At 42.8% G+C, this 18,132-nt stretch overlaps 1 protein-coding gene across 4 annotated transcripts in view; it reads right to left on the bottom strand.

Annotated features, from left to right (window-relative positions):
* Nucleotides 1-18,132, bottom strand: part of lhx5 (LIM homeobox 5) — an 89,063-nt gene that overhangs the window by 21,436 nt on the left and 49,495 nt on the right. The window contains exon 1 of one of the 4 annotated variants that reach the window (XM_056432205.1): nucleotides 1,760-1,851. The exons of the other annotated variants lie outside the window; for them this stretch is intronic. The gene's annotated coding sequence lies outside the window, so the exon portion shown is untranslated. Of the gene's footprint in view, nucleotides 1-1,759; nucleotides 1,852-18,132 lie in introns of those variants that run through there. 4 annotated transcript variants of the gene reach the window in all.

An 18,132-nucleotide genomic window follows, 5' to 3' on the forward strand; every position in this document is an offset into this window, starting at 1 on the left:
ATTATGGCTTACAGCTTAAGAAAACTCTAAAATCCTATCTCATAAAATTTTAATATTTCCTCAGACCAAGTAAAAAAAAAGATTTATAACAGCTGAGTGTTTGTCAAGGCTCAGGAAACCCTTGCAGGTGTTTCGAGTTAATTAGACAATTCAAGTGATTTGTTTAATACCCTACTAGTATACTTTTTCATGATATTCTAATATTTAGAGATAGGATATTTGAGTTTTCTTAAGCTGTAAGCCATAATCAGCAATAAATCAGAATAAAAGGCTTGCAATATTTCAGTTGATTTGTAATGAATCCAGAATGCATGACATTTTTGTTTTTTTAATTGCATTACAGAAAATAAAGAACTTCATCACAATATTCTAATTTTCTGAGACAGTCCTGTATATATACAGTGAATATGCATATATATGTATAGATACATATATATGTATATATAGGATATAGATAATTTTATATATACATACTGTATATATAGTCTATATATATTTTGATATACATATATATACTATATGTATATATATGCATATATATAATATATATATATATATTATATATACACTATATGTATATATATGCATATATAAAATGTATATATATTTGTTACATATATATAGTCTATATATATTTTGATATACATATATACATATATATGTATATTTATTTTGAACAGCTGCTCAATATATATAAATATATTATTTTTATTTTTTTAAAGGTCAGTACTTTCTAAAACAGCTGCTCAGTGTCGTGTTTTGAGCCAACGTGTTTCCATTAGGAGGTAACAGGTTCTGTTGGGGACTATTCTCCCGTCCACATTTGGTGCTCTACTGAACATTTGAATGTGGGATGAAGTCCGATCGTGAGTTCATGATGAAGAAACATGTGACCCGGTGCCACGGTGACGTGTCTAATGGAGCTCTGCGCCCGCGGAGGAGGAGGCGGATACATCACGCTCGGTTGGCTCTGGTCTTTTTTAGGGATTGTTTTGATGTTAAGAATAAATGTGCCACCTGTGCCCTTTAGAAAAAACACCGCCAGCAAAGAGACAGGAAGACGATCTGTAAAAATAGTTTGTTGTTTATAATGAACACACCTGTGTAATAAGACGCCCAGCATGTGCGAAGATTATATTACATGATTTCTTCTCGGTATTTATTGGTGTTTTGTCCTCCTTTTACACTTTCAGCTTTTTTTCTCACTCTCCCTTTTGAACTGAAGACCACATTACTTACTTTTTCTTCCTTTTCGTTTCTTTCATGCGCAGCGCTTTCGCTCCCCGGGAATCGGCACAAAAATTAACGAAAATGTTTCTGTGAATAGAAGGACGAGCGGCAACCAAACACGGCGGGAATCTCAAACACGGATTACCGGAATAAAAGAAGCAATTCATACAACCAGCTTCACCTTTGACCTTTCTCGAGCAAACACACACACACACACACACACACACGTGCACACTCTTGCCGCTGTATCCTACTGTAACGTTGCCAGTGTGACTAGATAATTGGAGCATTGTTCCACGATTCCCCTCCAGCAGCCGAGCGAGCGGTGCGACTCGGCGTGGCTCGGTGTAAAGAAAGACAGACGGGTGTAGCGGGGCTCGTCGTGGCGAGTAAAAGCAGTGACTGCGTGTCTCGCGCCGCGTCGGGTTCAGCCCCCGTCGTCGAGACATAACGAGGGAGATCACCTTTCACTGTGGGCAATCCTAATGAGGTAATGAAGGGGGGGGGGGGGTGGAACCTTTGCCCTCACCTACTCTATTAATCAGAGGAGGGTCACACACAGCCGCCAGGACCCCGGCCTCCCCCATCTGGCGGCACTAATGGACCGAGCGATGGATTGAAGGTGCTTTTAGTTAAAGAGCTCTGGTTGGTCGCCGAGGAGAGGAGAGAGGGACGGGCGTCGTGTCCTGGGAAGGGACAGAACAGAGGAAATAGAAGGGGTGGGAGAAATGTTAACACTGCCGAGGTAGTCGTTAGTGTGTGTGTGTGTGTGTGTTGGATACATTTGCAGGGACAAGAACTCAAGGTATAAATAATCATCATCATCGCCTTCTGCTGTGCCGAGAGCTCCTGGAAAGGCTGAACTTCTGCACAGCTGAGAACCTTTCGAAGAACACTTTATTGAAACCATAAACTCATGTTTACAATGTTTACTGAGGGAATAAATCAAGAGAGAAGTCGAGTCATTTTTATAGACTTCTATACAAACCAGATGAGTCGCCCCCTAGTGGATATTAGCGAGAATGCAGCTTTAAGACGCGACATTTCTACTCCCGACAAAGAGGACTCAGGGTTATAAGCCTGCAGGGATATCCCATACCTGCTTTTCTTCTTACTGATAACTATTACTGTGACTCCTCACATGAGACGATGGGAAAATGTACGATAATTAATTAGTTTCTGTTTCCCGGAAGATTGTCATATAGTGGATATATCATTTACAAACATGACCATCTTCATGAATTAAATCATCATCATTTCTTTACGCGCCGTGTGAGACTATTTCCCTTTACACACACAAACACACACACACACACACGCACAACCACACACATACACACAGTATATATGGCAATTAAAGAGATGAATAAAGAGGAATCTGTTTTCAGAGGGCGTTATGATGAGCATGTGGGTCTTTCAGATCAATTTGAAGAGAGACGACATTTAAACCGAAGTGAGTCATGCAATGAGGGACAGGGTCTAGTCTTGGTCCTGGTCTTGGTCCTGGTCTTGGTCCTGGTCTTGACTCCGTCCAGGTGGTCTGGACTGCAACACTGCATCATGCTAATAGGCTCCCAGGGGAGGATGCGAGTATGCAGATGTTTAGCAGGTATAATGTTCATACAATGTTCATAAATACACAGATGAGGCGGATGGGAACGTCAATATTTTCAGGTATGAACCAAGCGATCGGTGGCGCAAGATTAATAAAAAAAAATAGGGAGCTATGAAGGTCCTGAATGGTATGTGGAGCAAAAGAGAATAAATAAGAGAAATATTAAGAGAAAATAAGATAAATAAAAATAGAAGATTGAGGAAAGGAATGGGAAAACCATGTCTGAGTTTAAAAGTGTAACAGCAGCTTTAAGAGAAGCGAGAGCACATTAAGAAAGGGCCAAATGTCTGACGGGGTATTATTAAGGCTTGACATCAGGTTAAATTAGCAAGTTTGAACTCATTATTATGATCTTTTGTTTTAAATCAAACACTAATTAAGCTTTTAATTCATTGCATTTGTACTACTTTTCATTCCTACGGTCCTCCGTTGTATTCAGTGGCAGTGAAGTTGACTACTTAATGTGAATTACGACGATAAATATTGTTTTTCACGTGCATGATCAGTTTTATTGTATTAGTGTTTAATCAACCAGAGAGTTGTGGCAGAAGAGGGTGTCAGGAGGAGTTTCTTTAACGATATTTATCTTGTTTTTTAAATAATTTCTCTCATTTTATTTCCCTTTAGGCTGTATGTTGATGAAATATAATATCTCCATATTGCATTTAATCAAAGTAAACACATTGTGTTCACATATATTACCAACAATTAAACATAAAGAAATCTCTGCCAAAAAAACAGAAGATATTTACAGAATTTAATATCCCCTTAAATTGAATGTTTAAAAGAAGTTGTGGCTTTAACAAATAAATATACAACTATTTAAAATATTCAATAAAATCTATATTTGAAGGAAAAGTTACTTTTCAATCACTGCAGATATTTAAATGATAAAAATAAAAAAATTCCCGCGCTGCTTTAAGGCTCACCGGGCCGGAAGCCAGCTGGATTACTGCTGGGTTACACCCGGACACAACGGTGATTACATAACTCCCGCTACAAGATGTAAACAAACAGGACAGCACGTATTTTATGATCCTGATCAAATGCATTGATCCTGTCCCCCATGCTGCCTTCGGTCAGACGCTGAACTGGTTCGAGAGTCACAATGAAGTGAGAGGACTGGGCTGAGAGAAGGGGAGGAGGGAGAGGGAGGAGGAGGAGGAGGAGGAGGGGGAGGAGGGTAATCTCGGCTATGTATGTGCTCTCAGCATCCCGTCCTCCCCTGGCTAACCGCACTGGCGGCCACTTGAATTAGCAGCAGAGGATTATGGGCCGAGAGCCTCATTAATCTGGGCAACAAACAGTGGCCAGTGTGAATATTTGCACCCAGAAATTGAAAAGATTAAGTCCTATTTGACAACGACCGGCGGCTCTGTGCGACTGCAAGAGGCTACTGTTAAATATTCATATGCTGGACTCCTTCTGTCCGTCTGCGTCTCACTGCAGCTAAATGCAATCTATTGGTTCTGGGTACTGGGACACGAATCGTCTGGTTTTGTGTGTATGTGTGTATGTGTGTGTGTGTGTGTGTGTATATAACGCCAATGTAAAGTCAGTTAGGAGCCTTGTGTGTGTTGGGCACACACGTGAAATGCATCCACGTGACTTAACACGCACTTTATGATATCCAAAAAGACGGCGATTTGGTGGGCGAGACGGGGTCCGGCCAACAGGAAGTTGTGGTTTCACGGGCGTGGCTTTACAAACTTTTCGTGACGGAAATCGCTGGACCAACTGTTCGCGGGTTTTGTCGGCTGAACCCAACTTTAGTTACCTTCGCATTGAAAATGCGGAAGGTAATGTTTTGATCGCCGTGTATTTATTTATTCATTTGTATGCGTGTTACTCGCATAACTCAAAAAGTATTAAACCGAATCGCATTAAATTTGGTGGGATGATTGGTTATTATCCGGGGACCATTTGATTCGATTTTGGGATCGATCGCGTCAAAGGTCAAGGTCAAGGTCATGGAAAGGTCAAAATCTTATTTTTTCTACCAAGTGCCCGTTCTAGTTTTCAATGTAATGTCGTCCTAACAAAAAGTACAGAGGGGGAAGCAAAAGAAGGCGATTGTTACCCTGTACACAAAACCAATAGATTCATAAATAAGTCATAGAGACACATGCAGCACGTGGTTCTGGGATCTTTGTCGTTCATTATGATTTCTGGCAATAATCTCTGTGATTTAAGCAAATAATGTTGTATATCTCAGTAAAAGAAGCCTCTATTGGGGATGTAGTATCATGGGTATAAAGACACCCCCCCCCCCTTAAAGTACACATTAATACCTAGAAACGGAGTGTGTGTGTTTGGGGGGGGGGGGGGGGGGGGTTAGGGCTCAGCAAATACACCTGCTGTTGTTTCCTCCCGGGCCGAGAGGAGGCTGACGGAGCTATTTACCTCCAGACGCCGTCGCTAATGTTTCCCCCTTCTGCGAGAGATCAATATGTTTGGAAGCGGACAAACAACCGCGCTCCGCCCCCACCCCCCCCCCCGTTTAGCGGGGCCACCGCTTCCTCCCCCTCCTACTCCCTGACAGCAGATGTACACAAACCGAATCAACAAGCGCCGCTTCTCCCGAGTCAACAGCGGACCCGATCAACGACGCAGGACGTGTGCGGCGCGGCGAGGATCCACGACTCGCGGCCGCTTCCAGAAACGAGAGAATGAAAATAAAAAACCAGCAGAAGAAAGAAAATAATTGTGGAAGCTGGCGGTGTAAACACGACGCTCACGGTGTGACGCTCGAGACGGACAGATTCTGGAGGATACGACGGTGATGTGAGTTTTAGTAAACAACAACAACAACAACAAAAACAACAACAACAGCAGACAATACAGAGGGGCCTCGGGTCTGCTCCTCCGGATAAGCCCTGGTGCCCTCTGTGGTCTCCTCTCCTCTCGTTTCTTCGTCCCTCTCCTCGTTTCCTCTCCTCTCGTTTTTTTGTCCCTCTCCTCTTGTTTCCTCTCCTCTCGTTTCTTCGTCCTTCTCCTCGTTTCCTCTCCTCTCATTTCTTCGTCCCTCTCCTCGTTTCCTCTCCTCTTCTTTGTTCTCCTCTAGACTCCTCTACTTGTTTCATTGTCTCTCATCTCATATCTTCTTCTCGCCTCTATTATGATTTTCTTTCCTCTCCTTTCGACTACTTTTCTCGTTTCCTCTCCTTGTTTTTTTACCTTCTCTCCTCACCTCTTATTTCCTCTCATATTGACTCCTCTCCTTATTTCTTCTCATTTTCTGTAAGAGCCTTTTCTCTTCTCCTTTCCTTGTTTCTCTTCCTCCTTCCCTCTCCTCTCAACTACTCTCCTTGTTTTTCTCTTCTTGTTTCTTCGACCCTTTCCTCATTTCCTCACATTTCGTTTCCTCTTGATTCCTCTCTTTGTTTCCTTTCATTTCCTCTTATCATCTTCAATCTCTTGCCTCTCTTTTTCGGATTTTCTCACCTCTCGACTACTTTCCTTGTTTCCTCTCCTCTTTTAATTGCCTCACCTCTTACCTCATCTCATCTTGACTCCTCTACTTGTTCCTTTCTCTCTTCTCTTTTTCCTCTCACAGACATTTCTCTCCTCTTTTCCTTGCCACTCTTCCTATTTCCTCTCCTTTCCTCTCAACTGCTTTCCTCATTTCCTCTCCTTACATCCTCACCTCCCAACTCCTCTAATTGTACATCTCCTCCTCCTGTTTCGTCTAATATACTCTTGTTTCCTTTCCTCTCCTCTCATTAACTTCCTCCTAGTGTGCTCTCCTCTTACGTCCTACCCTCTCCTATCCTCTCTCTTCTCGTTCCCTCTCATTTGAGTTCAAAACTCCATTTTCACTTTTTTTTGTGTGTTTTAATTTTCTACCTCATGCAGGACAGCGAAAACAGACGAGAAACACGGCGTCAGCAGGAAAATCCTGCTTCTGTCATCCGTGGTATTTCACATGCAGAAGAATCTGAGGCTATCCGTGTGTGTGTGTGTGTGCATGTGTGTGTGTGTCGATGTGCATTTAAAATGTTCTTTTTGACGCAAAGCAGCTGTGTGCAAATGTGTGTGGGGACATGCAGAAGGTGGTCATGGGGTTTTACATGTGTGTGTGTGTGTGTGTGTGGAAGCGGCAGGGCGAGTGTGTTAAATTGTTCTGCGTTGTGGAGATAACACCGGATCCCCATCAGCTGCATCGGGGGGGCTTAAGACCCCGATGGGCGTGAGGGGAGAATGAATTTTCCTCACCACTCTGCATATTACAGGATTACACTGCACCTTTCGATATGCCGGATGAGCCGTCTCCGCCTCGCGGCTATACGCATGTCGACGATGGAAATGGACTGTCACACAGTGAATGAACTGAAGCAGCACCGCTGGGGTCCGGAAGAAATACAAGAAATGAAAACAATTGCAGACGTGAGATAAACCGTGATATGATTGATGTGTTTTTTTTAAATTATTGTTGGGACAGAATAGTTCCTTATAATCCCGGCATGTCCTCACAAATCGTTTTTTTTCTATATTCATGAAGAAGAAGTAAGGAAGGAAACATGATAAAACATGCTATTCAGGGGCTCTTCGTTCTTGGGGGGCCCCGACCCAATCCGACAGACCCCGCCCGGCACGGAGCTCACACCAGGTGAGTCCTTCATCCTCTATAGAGGTAGAGGAGTGGAGGTAGACCAGGCCATGGAGGACAAGAGGGGGAACCCAGAGAGCAAGGAGGGGCCTTCTTCTTCTCTCTTTCCCTTCAACGCAATCCCGTCGCTCAGCCCTCCTCCTCCTCATCCTCCTCCTCCTCCTCCTTCTTCTTCTCCTCGCAGCCTCCGGCTAATTACTCCTTTTTTCAAATGCAAAGCAGCGGCAGAAAGTGAGATGATTTCCTCGGCGGCCGCTTCAGGGGAGAGGAGAGAAAGAAAGCCACGGCGAAGAGAAAAAAAGAAAAAAGAAGGAGAAGAAGAAGAAGAAGAGAGCGAGCAGAGACGAGAGAGGCTGAATGGAAGAAAGAAGTGACTTTCTTCCCTCGGCTGGCGGGGACCTTTGAAGTCGTGCGAGATGGAGAAGGGGAGAAAAGGGGGGGGGGTGTGGAGGGGGCTTTCTTCGAGGGGACGGAGGTAAGGAAGAAAGCGAGGGGAAGATCGTGTTAACGAGATGGCCTCTAAAGACGAATTAAATGGTGGGAGAAAAGAAACACGATCAGGCCCGGCCCTACTCATGGACTCCTCACAGACTCACTCTTTTCAGCGCCGCGGAGCTCTTCCAAATTCCTGAGCTCAGCTCTTTTTAAAAAGAGCTTGGAGTGTGGGGTGTGCGAGTAAGGGAGGAGGGTGAGGGGGGGGGGGGTGAGGCAATGGGGTGCATGTATGAGTGCAGCGGGGAGGGTCACCCGTCCTTTAGTCACACATCCCAGCCCCTCAATGGGGAGGTCAGGGACTTACACACCGATGGAGGGTCAGAAGTGGCGGGGATTACACGTCTTGCTCTAAGCCCCCTGGATCCCAGTGTTTTCACTCCCTCTCGCTGTTTGTTGTTTTGTCGCGGGAGCAGACGACGGGAAGAAAAGGAGACGGTCGGGGGAATTAGCGTAAAGCTCGGGAGATGAATGGGCATCTTATTCGCACCTCTTGTCGGCCGGTTTTTCAAACCCCAAAACAGAACCTCCCATTCCCTGTCGCGGTGAAAGCGCGTTACGGGGTTTCCTTTGTGGGGACAAAAGGAGACTCCCCTCCTGGCTTTCATGCTCCTGGCGGAGCAACAAGAGGATTTGGCCCGCCGTGCAGAGCCCAGAGCCGCCGCTCCGCCTTTGATTGGACCTCGGCAGGAGAGAGAGAGAGAGCTCCGCTTCTCTTTCTTGATTCATTAAGTGATTCCAGGGCTCTCAATAACACCTTCTTTTTCTCTCTTTTTTAAAAACACTCTTCCTGTGTCTCAATAATCCCATCCTACTCTAAAGCCTTCACCCCCGACAACCCACGTCTGTCTCTTCCTCCCCCCTTGACTGACTGGAAAACACTTTTCCCATCAGATTTTTTTTCTCTCCACGTGACTCGTCTCTGATCTGATGTGTGGGTGTTTTTATTCCTCTGTGCTCGACACAATGAAAACATCAGCAGGACTAATTTAGATGATTTATTTTTTGTAGCCAACGTGTCACTCGTCACACAAGTGCCTTCAACTGTTTGATGTTAGATTAGATTTTAAACCTGATTTTCATTGTAAACACATCCAGAGTCGTCGGCTCGTGCATTATTCTGCTCTCGCATAGTTTTTTCGACTATCGAGCGCATCTAGTTCAATTCAATTAAATCCATTTTAGTTCAGTTCAATGCAATCCGAAGGCTACGCGCCCCGTCGGCGATCACGCGCCGGTATGCGGCGTGAAGAATGGAACCGGGGAGGGCTCGAGCACTTGAAGTTGCAAATGATTTTTTATCATTATTAAGAGGGTGAATGGTCATTGTGCTTGATCCACTTGAGCCGCGGCTCCCGGCAGAGCAGAGGACATATGCAAATGTACATGAAGAGCACATTGAATATAACTTTATTCTGCTCAACAAAGCCGGGTAATGATCATTCTGCTCACATTTCACAGGCAGGGAAGCAGGTTTTAAGAGATTTTTTTTTTTTTACTTCCTGCTGCAGAATTGGGAAAATATCAACAAATGAAGGGAATATGCTTTGGCACGAGCTGTTTCTTAGCAACACAATTTCAACTAAACTGCATGGTACCACTCTCTCAGGCTGCTGAAGGTTGAGTGCCTTGCTAAAGGGAGATAAAATCGCATCAAAGGGTCTGTTCACCCGACTGTAAACTGCTTTTAACCGACGAAATAGTCCCTAAAAATACTGCTGACTCCACGTTCTGCTGATTGCTGAGCAACATCCCCGACGCACGCCTCTGATCCCATGCTGCCGTGTCCAAGATGACATTGGATTCAATAAATGCACTCAAGCGTCTCAGAGTTCAAAAATAATCACGAGAGTCCCGAAAAACGACGTCATATTTTACAGGAAAAGAGGGATTCTGCGGAAAAAAATACGTACAAATGAGAGACATTAACGTCAAATGAGGTGTTTAACGAGAGTGTGTTCATTTGGTGTTGACAGCTTTGGATTTACTGAATAAATCTGATGATTTGACGAACAATGTGTTGGCCATTAAGCACATTATCCGATTGTCAGTGTGCCAAATATGTTTTAAAACCTTCATTATTTCAGTTTTGTGCTGGTTGTACATTTCGAAATCAATGTGTCGCCAGGTAGAATACAAATGTAGAAAAGCTGAACACAATGCATAAAGCGGGGGATCTTTGCCCGCGGGTCCCATTGCATGTTAATCCAGTCCTGCCAGTTTGTCTGGAACGAGCTTTCTGTGTTCAATTAAATGAAATCAGTTTTTTTTATCCGGACATGAAACTACACACATACATATCTATGAGAAGACAACCCTGGCCGGCAGACATTACTGTGATCCAATCAAAGAAAGTCATCAATGTGATGTTTTTATTCCTGCAGTATTTAAACAGAATCGGGCCGTCCGATTCTTCTTCCTTTTCGAAGACGCGAAAAAACAAAAAGAACCTGGATAAGATGAGATCAGATATGAAAACACATTGTTCCTCCCGTTTAAAAAAAAAAGAGAAGATAAATACTTGTGATAGTCATCTGCAAATTCGACAACGCAACGTAGCCGACGACTCCCGCGCAGTTATTCAGCCGCCTCGTAAACGGCGCCGACGGTTTCCTCGTCCTATCTGAGCCCCCCGTGTAACTCATCGCACAGGAACTGAACACCTGCTCTGCAAGATATCACTTTCTTACTCGACTCAACATCCACATTTGTTTGTCTTATCGGCTAAGCAGCTTTGTATCCAGTGAGGAGGAGGAGGAGGAGGAGGGAGGGGGGTTCAGTGAGTAGATGGGTGTCTGTTATAGATGCTACAAAGACAAGAGAAAAACAGAGCGAGGAGAGGGGGGAGTAGGGGAGGGGGGGGTGAGAGGTGGTGATAAACAGAGTTGGGTGGGGGGGGGGGGGGGGTGCGTCGCAACGATAAATCAAGTCCCAGACTAATCTATTTAGCATGCTCTCACCATTATCCTGTCAGTGAAACAGCTAATTAATTAACTGATTCCACAATGAAGAGGTTTTTGAATGAGCCCATTTAGATAATTACTACACGGAGCCGATCGGGCCAGTCATTTACAACTGTCAGGCGGGTTCCAGCTCTGGCAGCTGCCCCTCACTCGGCCGCCACCTTCGCCGTCACAAACACCAGCGCGCCCTGCACGACGACCTCGGTCTAAAGGCCCGACGCCACGAGGCTACTCGCCTCGTCTTCTGGTCGGCGTGTTCGCGGCGTTCTCTTCCAGTGGACGGACTATTTTTATTAAAACATTCCTACTTTTGGGTCTTTAGTGACCTGGCACTTATACACGTATTTTAAACGTATATAATAATAATTATACGTTATATATATACAGGACTGTCTCAGAAAATTAGAATATTGTGTTAAAGTTCTTTATTTTCTGTAATGCAATAAAAATAAAAATAAATGTCATGCATTCTGGATTCATTACAAATCAACTGAAATATTGCAAGCCTTTTATTCTTTTAATATTGCTGATAATTTTTTACAGCTTAAGAAAACTCTAAAATCCTATCTCATAAAATTTTAATATTTCCTCAGACCAAGTAAAAAAAAAGATTTATAACAGCTGAGTGTTTGTCAAGGCTCAGGAAACCCTTGCAGGTGTTTCGAGTTAATTAGACAATTCAAGTGATTTGTTTAATACCCTACTAGTATACTTTTTCATGATATTCTAATATTTAGAGATAGGATATTTGAGTTTTCTTAAGCTGTAAGCCATAATCAGCAATATTAAAAGAATAAAAGGCTTGCAATATTTCAGTTGATTTGTAATGAATCCAGAATGCATGACATTTTTGTTTTTTGAATTGCATTACAGAAAATAAAGAACTTCATCACAATATTCTAATTTTCTGAGACAGTCCTGTATATATATATATTTATATGATATTTTTGCCATTTATACAGGATATATATATTTTTCAAGATAAATATTATCGAAAGTGTGTTTGACAGGCACAGATATACAAAGACAAACTCAATAGAGCTACACGGTGCAATAAAATATAATATTTTTTATTTCATTAGCCTGTGTAATTAGTAAAACTGCATTTATATATATATATATATATATATATATATAAATGCAGTAATTAGTAAAACTGCATTTATATATATATATATAAATATATAATATATATATATAAATGCAGTTTTACTAATTACACAGGCTAATGAAAGAAAAAATATAATTTTATATATATATAATTATATATATATATATATATAACGGGTTATTGGACAAGGAACTTCCTTATTCTGCCTCTTGTTCATCCAACACACACGTTTATAGACCGATGGCGCCCGTTTGGGAGCCACTTGGAGTTCATTGTCATGCGGTCAGGAGGAGCCGGTGATCGAACCACCGACCTCGTGAGACACAGGCGGCGGCCACGTTTCATGTTCATGTTGTGAAATAAGTCGGGTTAGTAATCACTATAACAGATGTATAGCTGCAAGGTTTTCTGAAACTGTTCTTAGTTAAAGTTTGTTGTGTACAGAATGTTCTGTAATGTGTTTACAAACCACGGCGTAATCAATGTGTACGACCCCCCCAGAGCCGTGAGCCAGGTGACCGGTGAGGCACTAACACAGGACTTTCACCCCGGAGGCCGCTGTTCGCATCCCGAGTGGGGATGAATAAAGTAAATCTAATCTAATCCAGAAGTCAGCGTTGACGTATGTATCTCCATACTTGAATAACACCACTTAAGCTGTTGTTTTTAGCCCGGGACACCATTTTTTATTGACGAAATATTCTGCGTTATATAAAACGATCCCTCTCCCACAAGCCCGTTGTAAACGGCGCAATCAAACAGCGCCATACATTACATTCATTCATCCTCTATATCAGGGGTGGCAAACTCATTTTCACCGTGGGCCACATCAGCATCACGGCTGCCCTCAAAAGGTTGTCACTGGAACATATAAAGGTATAAACTACCACCCAACATATTGTTAAATAACTCTAAATTTGTTTATTTGAGTGTAGAAATATTGTACATAAGAAATGTTCTCTAATATTTATAACATAAATCCATTTAATTTGAAACCTTCAAAATAAAAGCACAGGATATTGTTCATACATTTCTTGAAGAAAAGGTGATTATAAGTCTTTGAAGTTGTCAGGGGCCACATGAAATGATGTCACGGGCCGGATTTGGCCCTCGGGCCTTGTGTTTGACACCTGTGCTCTATATCATGGATTTGAGTGCTTAACCCTTGTGTTGCCTTCGGGTCAATTTGACCCGATTCAATGTTTCACCCTCCTGTCGCCTTCGGGTCAATATGACCCGATTCAATGTTTAACCCTCCTGTTACCTTTATATTTACTAACATATTTTACCCTTGAGGTCAATATGACCCCAGCTATTAAAATCTCCAGAAAATTATTAGAATTAATATTGTTTTCCAAGTTTAAGTGTGAGGTACTTTATGTTTGTTTGTTGACTCCCGAAAGAACACCGACATTAAACATTGAATCGGGTCAAATTGACCCGAAGGCGACAGGAGGGTTAAATATTGAATCGGGTCAAAATGACCCGAAGGCAACACAAGGGTTAATTGAATTAATCAACGCGACATTGTATTTTAAGGGTTAAAAAAGGCTCAGTGTAAAACCAGGTGAAGACCAATCAGCCGTTTTCTGTTTCTTTGATCTTATCTCGCCAGACTTTTTGCCGTTAAAAGAATAAATTCCAGATGTTGTCATTACATTTACATTTTGTCAGCAGACGACAGGAGAATTCACTTTGCACACACCAGCACGCTCGAGATTAGCGACGAGCAAAAGATAATGAGCGAAAGCAAAAAAGACGCTTAATGACGTTTCCTCCTGCCGACGACGGCTTTTGGTAATTATCGGCACCGTTGGCTGCAGAGTTAATAAACGCTGTCTAAATCTTGTTTTAGGTCAATTTCATTCCTTAACATGGCGGCTGCACGCTTTGAATTGAAAATGGAATAACTCGAGATGATTCCTTGTTCAACTTAAGTGACACTGGTGATATGTGATCGGTATTTTCAAAATAAAAGCTGCTAGTAGCCACTTGGTACTGAACTAAAGTAAAAACTCTGCGGTGTGCTGACGCTTTTAGCCTGTTTGAGGGATACATTCAAAGTTTGAAAACACCTGAACAGCGGTTTATTACGATCGGAAGGATTTTACAACTCTGAAAAGTTATCACGGTGACAATCACGAGGCAAACCGTGGAATCGAGTGGTTCATGTTATCGAGCAATGAGGCAGGAATGTGCACGTTGCTATAGCGAAGTTTGGCCAGAAATCGGCATTATGGGGTTTGCGCGGTTGTAATCTGCCAGTTTTTAGAAGAAGAAGAAGAATTTCGCTTTTTCAACAAAAGCACAAAAAACACCTCGAGTGAGCGTGAACGCTTTTTTGCAATTGAGAAAGTTTAAATCAAATGTCTAATGCGCAACTGCAAAATGTGCTAATGTAAACACGGGAGACGTGTCTCCACCCTGGTAAACATCTGTATTGTTGCATGAGCAGAGCTGCACAGAGAGATAATGCTGCACGCTCTTGCACCTCGGTGTCAGGGAGAAGAAGTGTTCGACACATGCTGACATGTTGAACAGTCCAACACCTTCCTTATAAACAGAATAATGATCATAATCAAAATAAAACAGATCAAGAGGCTCACCGTTAGATATATATATATATATATTTTTTTTAAAGACTCTTCTAATCCAAGAGGGTCGAATTTGAAGTACTTATGAGGGATTAAATAATAATAACACATAAATAGTCGTCGTAGAAGGAGGTTAATTAGCTCTGCAAAAAGGGATGCGAATACTCAAAGCTGCTATATCTTTACAAATAAAAAAATCCTCAATCAATTCCATATATATATATATCTATATATAGATATATATATATATATATACATAGTTCTAAGCTATGGACTCTCTTGAGACGCTGTAGAGTTCAGTTTTAGGCTGTAGGTTCCTCTGTTTTTGACCTTTTTGCCTCCTGCTCGTCATAAAAGGACATATGTGTGTGTTTTCTCATCAAGACCGCGAGAAAGAATCAGAACAACGATTATAAGTTAAAAATCATTTCATATACTAAAAACGACTTGTACAAGGTTAACGAGTCTTTAAATTATCAACAGAAGAATCAGACATGCATTGCATGTGGCAAAACTATTACTAACCGTTAGATAAATAAATAGAATGAGATCATATTACTAGTAAATTGCCATGTATGTACATTGTACATCCTAGATTTTGTCAAATTATCTTGGGCCAAACCTGTTACTACAATATAATATCTTCAGTGATCACTGAGGCCTTGCATTGAGTTTAAACATGTAGACAATTAAATGACATTCATGAGCAGAAGATACAGAAATAGTTTTGAGTCACATTCCTGATCTAGTCAAATTAGTGATCTAGCGTCTTTTCTTGCAGTCTAACTGGTTGAAAACTACACATTCACTTTAGTTTGGCCAGTGGATCGTTATATTTTCTGTATTTGGCCCACAATCAAAAAACGGTTTCGTCCACTTCTGCTTCAAGTGACACGTCAGCCAACGTAACCGCTTCACTGAACCCGCTGCGAGTGACTGAATGAACCGTCGGCCCGCTGTGATCATGTGAGCTGATGAGGGGCAACGAGGCTCGACACCCCAAGGGTCACCGTGGTCTCATCACCCCTTCAAAAACACACTCGGTCCGGTCCCGTTCATAGTGTGGGAAAGCCCACGTTAAATCCAGACCGCCACTCCCGAGCACAATGCCCCCCAAAAAGGTGGCTATCTCATTGCCTGAGTCACTGATCGGGGTTTTGTCTTGTCACCTTTTTTCACTGCAACGAGCCAGCAGACAGCTCAATCCACTCCATCAGATCAGAGCTCCTCTCTCCACATCTCCCCCTTTTCGCTCCTTTTTTCTTTTTCTTTCTCTCAATAAAAAGGTCAATCCCACATCAATACGCACGGCTCCTTTCAGCGTGTCTATTCCCAGAGGTGGCCTCATTACCCCGGGGTGTTTTGTTTGTTTGTTCCCCCCGGTTAAAGGAGCTGAATTGAGCAGCCGGCAGGGGTGGACCGCGGGTAGAGGAGGGGGTGAGGGATGGTTGGGGGGGGGGGGTTTAGACGGGGAGAAGAGGACACGGGGGGTCTGGGGGTCTCTCAGGGGGACAGATCCTCGATCACAGGGAGGGAGGTCCTGGGAGGTCGGCGGTTGCTGATGACTGCATCAGTGCTGATGATGGCAACTGGAATAATCTACATGATGATGATGATGATGTATCCTGTGTGTTATGACACATTATGGCACCATGCATCACCATTTTGTCCCAAATGACTCAGCTGAACAGGCGTATTGGTGCGTCAAATCAAGCGCTCCCTTTTCCACAGGTAAAGCTGTCTGACCAATCGCAGGTGTTTGCTCCATTCGCCCTGGGAGCGCCCTTTTCTTCATTCCCCTCCACAGATTGTATTTTTAACTGAAAATATCATCTAAACTGCATGTTCTGTGTCGGGAAAATGTTAAAATTCTGTTTGCAACTGATACTGCGATGATATCACCATTAATATATATTCAGCTTTAAGAGTCAGACATTTTGGGAAATACACATATTGGCTTTCTTGCAGATATCTAGATGACAAGATTCTAATCTCATGTTAGATATCAAGCAACAGCCAGGAGGCAGTTAGCTTAGCATACACACTGAAAACAGGTAAACAGATAGCCTAGGAAAACATTTAGCTACATTGTTGCGCTACGTTGTGTCGCTGCGTTGTGTCGCTACGTTGTGTCGCTACGTTGTGTCGCTACGTTGTGTCGCTACGTTGTTTCGCTACGTTGTGTCGCTACGTTGTTGCGCTACGTTGTTGCGCTACGTTGTGTCGCTACGTTGTGTCGCGCTACGTTGTGGCGCTACGTTGTGTCGCTACATTGTGTCGCTACGTTGTTGCGCTACGTTGTGGCGCTACGTTGTTGCGCTACGTTGTGTCGCTACGTTGTGTCGCTATGTTGTGTCGCTATGTTGTTGCGCTATGTTGTTGCGCTACGTTGTTGCGCTACGTTGTTGCGCTACGTTGTTGCGCTATGTTGTTGCGCTACGTTGTGTCGCTACGTTGTGTCGCTACGTTGTGTCGCTACGTTGTGTCGCTACGTTGTGTCGCTATGTTGTTGCGCTACATTGTTGCGCTACGTTGTTGCGCTACGTTGTGTCGCTACGTTGTGTCGCTACGTTGTGTCGCTACGTTGTGTCGCTACGTTGTGTCGCTACGTTGTTGCGCTACGTTGTGTCGCTATGTTGTGTCGCTACGTTGTTGCGCTACGTTGTTGCGCTACATTGTTGCGCTACGTTGTGGCGCTACGTTGTGTCGCTACGTTGTGTCACTACGTTGTCGTTGTTTTGTTACATTGTTACGTCACGCTGCTATATTGTGCCGTTACATTTGCTACATTGTTGAATTACGTTTCTGCGCTGCTGAATTGTTACGCTGTAATGTAACGTTACGTGTCTGAAGTTATGTTACGTTGTTATGTTATTATCTTAACACAACCATGATCTTTTTTCTAACTTTAACCATCAGTAATGTTTTTGCATAAACCCAGACAACCGTTTCCATATGTTAATGCAGTGGCGTTGTACATTTCTTTAAACGTGATACGAGGCTGATAAGAAAAGCATTGCTGGCAATAAATGCATCCTGTGGTCTGAGGAAACAAACAATGCCTCCAGCTCTTCTGGCAACTGGGTTGCTGATCAACACTATTCTCCTTTTAAAAAAAAGAAGATGTTTTTGAAATTGATTATGTCTTATGTGCCGTATTATTTTCCTAGTTGAGAGCTGTGACTTCTGTGTCAGTGACAAGCAGATTTGTGAATGTTGCACAAAGCCAGGTTTACTGTTTCTAGTCTTCATGCTGAGCTAAGTTAACCGCACGCTCACTGTGGCTTCATATTCATCGAATGAAAGTGGTGTTAATCTTCTCATCTAGTAGGACACAAAGATGTCACCTTTTTTTTGTTCTTTAAACATCTTTGAAATATTTTTTTATTTGAATATTTGATGCAAAATGTATGTTTATGTTTTATCGTTCAAATTGTGCAAAGTGATGGTCATTTCAGTGAATTTCAACCATGTGCGTAAAATAAAACAACATTTCCCCCCCAAAGACGGATGAATAA

Source organism: Pseudoliparis swirei, chromosome 15 (assembly GCF_029220125.1).
Source record: "Pseudoliparis swirei isolate HS2019 ecotype Mariana Trench chromosome 15, NWPU_hadal_v1, whole genome shotgun sequence".
Lineage (NCBI taxonomy): Eukaryota > Metazoa > Chordata > Actinopteri > Perciformes > Liparidae > Pseudoliparis > Pseudoliparis swirei.